The following is a 4443-nucleotide window of genomic DNA, read 5'->3' as shown; positions in this document are numbered from 1 at the left end:
TGTTATATAGCACTTTACTATGTAAAAAGATAGCGCGTGCGCCTGCTGGGGGGGGGGGGGGGGCATAAAACATAAAAGCCCACTGAGCTGGTCGGGGGGGGGGGGGGGGAGCAAAACAGAATAGATCCAACTTGTCTATAGCTATCCTGAATAAACTGTTAATTTTGTTCTGTACAAACTTAAGGCAAGTAATTTTACTGATTACTGATCAAAAAATGATATCTCGCCAATGACGCACTGTTCAGTGCTGAAAATAGAGATATATAGCTCATAGCTCATAATTGACCGATTGCCCATTCAGAAGTATCAAAATTCTACTTTTGTCGAGGACTCGACTCTATGCGAAGACCTACAAAGTCAAACGAGGGGGGGGGGGGGGGGTTCATTTTCAAGCCAAAATCGAAGACAACGTTTTTAGGACAACTTTTGAATTAATGGTCTTTGAAATTAATGGTTGAGGATGGTCTTTTTATAAGTTGAGGCCTCGACAAAGGTAACTCATCTCTCACCATTTAGCGGCTTTAGACGTGCTAACTCAAAGTTAGTGAGCGTGCCAGAAATAAATCAACCACGGGCATCTCTGACAAAATTGATACTAAAGTAGGCTGACGACTCAAACGCTTAGCTTGATTGTTAAAGTCAACGTTTTAAAATTGAAATAGTTGATATTTTATCAATCTGTGCTCAGTCACAAAATCTGTTATCAGTGCTAATTTGTTGTAACTGAGATTTGGTTCGATGAAGTTATGCTTTTACGCTGTTAATTTTGTTGTGATTTGAGTGAATGATAGCTTTTGCATAATGACGCCTTTTTAGTGTGTAACGTGCCTTACTGAATTTAACATCTAACTCAGACTTTTTAACCACTTTCCAAAGAGGATCACTCGAAAGGAAAAACTACACCTCATTTCATAGCCAGATGGTTACATGGTTCGAATATAAAAACTTCTGCGAATTTAGCAAAAAGCCAAAATGATAAAATCTCTTATTAAATAAATTCATCGATAAACCCATTACCAATTTTATTGAAAGAGTTCACAGCTTTTCATTCACCGCATTTTTCAAAAATCCACCGCATTTTTCAATATTATTTTGGCTAAAATCTAAAAAAATTTTTGACTAACACTTCATGGCTAAAGACGCCATATTTCTTATTCAAGATTCATAGATAAAACTATCAAAGTTATCACAAAATTTTTTGGAATTTATGTTTAAAACCCCAACAACTCTCACAAAAAAATAGCTGAACCCGCTACAACTCCTCAAAATAATACATAGCTAAATCTGTAATAATATTCCTAATAATTCGAAGGTTCAACTAATTAGACTAATAATTCCTTTCTCTGTTTTTGCCCTGATCAGTATCGTCGCCTTCAAATGGATCTGAATAATGTCACCAGACCATACCTAGAATGATGGTACCAGAGAATACAAACTATATTCTCCACAAAAGTTTGCAAAAATAACCCGAATGCCCCCGACCCCCGTGAACAAAATTTTTCGGATCGTAAACCTGTGAAGTGAGAACAAACAAATGCTTGTTTTTTCGCTGTTTTTTTTTGTAGATTCCAATTCGAAACGAGGCAAACTGAATAATACAGTCAACAATTACTATGTACCATCAAAAAAATTATATACTCAAAATATCAATTATAACTGGTCATATAACACCTGGCCGGGTAGGGGGCATTTCTAACTAATCATCTTCTAACTCCTTTCACTGGCGTTGAATTTAAAATTCTTCAATATCTCCATTGCGCATATATAAACTTGTTTGAATTTATCCTGAATAAACTGTCACTAATTTTGTTATGTACAAACTTTTGTTGAATGACCAAAAAATGATATCTCGCCAATGACGTACTATATTCAGTGCTGAAAAAAGAGATATCGCTCATAGCTCATATTTGATCGATTTTTGTTCGAAAGAATCGAAATGATTTAGTCGAGGCCTGGACTCAAAGTGATCACAAACGAGGAGGGGGGGTTGAGTGTAATTTTAATTATTTGATTACACGATCCAAGACATCGTTTATTTTCGAGACAAAATCGAAAACAACAGTTTTAGTTTAAGCCCAACTTATTAAGTTAGTGGACAACTTAATAAGTCAAGCTAATTTTTTATCAAGGCTGCTATCAGTCAAAGATGTTTTTTTAATAGGCCGAGGCCTCGACCAGGGTATTTATATATCACCCTTCGGCGGCTTTAGAAGTTCTAACTCAAAGTTAGCAAGCGTGCTGAATAAACTAACCAAGGGCATCTGTGACAAAAATGATACTAAATTAGGCTGACAACTCAAACGCTTAGCTTGATTGATTGTTAAAGTCAATGTTTTACAACTGAAATAGTTGATATTTTATCAGTCTATGCTCGGTTACAAAATCTGCCGTACCTAACTCAAAAGAAAATTCAGTACTGAGTCAGAGTCTAATTCAGGTCACATTTCAAATGAATTTGACATATTCAGAGATTAATAACTGATCACTTCCGATTTATCTTCTGATTCAGAATACTGAATATTCTCTCTAAATTTTGCTCTAATTCTGAGAAATTCAGAAATCACTTCTTAGTTGGTTCTGAAATTCTTCTGAATCAGTACTGAAACTTGAATTTTCTCTGGAAGTGTTCTGAATCAGTACTGATTTTCACTGAGCCTTAGGTTCGGGCTGCCATCAGTGCTAACTTGTAACTGAGATTTAGTTCTATGAAGTTATGTTTTTGCGCTGTAAAGTTTCATAGTGATTTGAGCGAATGATAGCTTTGCCTAATGACGCTTTTTTAGTGTGTAGCCTGCCTTACTGAATTTAACATCAAGCACAAACTTTTTAAACACTTAGTTACGAAGATCCCTGAAAATAAAAAAAATACCGCATTTAATAGAAACGGTTTTTGGGTCAAAAAAGATGTAAAGTTTGCCCAAAACTGCCTAGCAGGCGCTGGAGGAAAACACAATTCAATGCAATTTATCACAAGTGTTGTAAAAAAATACAGCTAAACCAACCACAATACTTACTTAAAAAAAGTGCTATGTGAACAGCCATTCTTACAATAAAATCATAGCTCAACATACCACAGTTTTTACGAATTAAAATTTGTAAATTTGTCGCATTTTTCATAGTTTAAAAGTTACAATAAAAAAAATTTGTTTGACCCAATTTTATGAGCAAGCTGGACAAAACTCTTGCCGAAAGTGCGAAGCATTATCTTCGAGACCCATTTTTTGCGAACATGTGTCCGCATTTTGCTTTAGGACAGCCTATTGCTATGAATTTGGTTTTTTCGTTGTTCAAATCGGCGACTATCAGTACAACCTCTCGCAGTGATCGGTCAACCGATATTTTGGGATTCTGTGGGATCCGTATTGTTGTGACAATATTTGTAACATTTTGAGTTTCTCTAGATTGCGAAAAAAAATGTTTTCACTGTTTGCAGTTTTATAATAGCCAGTGACATGAACCAACCGTAAGTCCTGTTTCTTTTCCTCAAAAGCATTGCAATAAAGTGAGTTGAGTTTCTTAGGTCAGACGATACAAATGTCAACACGACAGAATCTGCTAACCAATGTTTGATTTTTACATAAAATATTAATCAATGAGTTGAATATCACGACTAAAGATTGTTGGAGACTTGGACTGAACTCTTGTAAACACTGCAAGTGCATGTATATATATATATATATATATATATATATATATATATATATATATATACATATAAATATGTACGAGCTAAGTGAGTGATTCATTCTGACTTGTCTTCCGATTCAGGAGAACACCAAATGTTGTCTGAATTTTGTTCTGATTCCGAGAAATTCAAATTCAGAAATCACTCTACAGTTGGTTCTGAAATCCTTCTGAATCAGTACTGAATCTTAAAAATTCTGTGAAATCGTTAGGAATCAAAACTGATTGTCACTGAGTTTTAGGTTCGGGCTGCTATCAGTGCTAACTTGTAACGGAGATTTAGTTTTATGAAGTTATGTTTTTGCGCTGTAAAGCTTCATAGTGATTTGAGCAAAAGATAGCTTTGCCTAATGACGCATTTTTAGTGTGTAACGTGCCTTACTTAATCTAACATCTAGCACAAAATCTTTAACAACCTTCAAACGAAGATCCCTGAATTAAAAAAATTTACGGCATTCTATAGAGACGATGTTTGCGTCAAAAAAGATGTGATTTTTGCCAACAACTAGGTAGCATTGGCTAGAGGAAAACCAAGTTCATGCCAAAATCACAAGTTTCATAAAAAAGGTACAGCTAAGCCAATCTTTTTACTTATCAAAAAAGAATTACTATATGCACAGCCATTCTAATTTTGTCGCAATTTTCTTCAAATTCAAAGCTAAATTCAACTATTATGACCAAAATTTGTGAGTAGGTTGAGCAATACTCATGCCGAAAGTGCGAAGCAACATCTGCGAGACTCATTTTCTGCAAAAAATA

This window comes from Convolutriloba macropyga, chromosome 9 (genome assembly GCF_964194025.1).
Source record: "Convolutriloba macropyga chromosome 9, txConMacr16.3, whole genome shotgun sequence".
NCBI lineage: Eukaryota > Metazoa > Xenacoelomorpha > Acoela > Convolutidae > Convolutriloba > Convolutriloba macropyga.
This window is presented reverse-complemented; position numbering follows the sequence as displayed.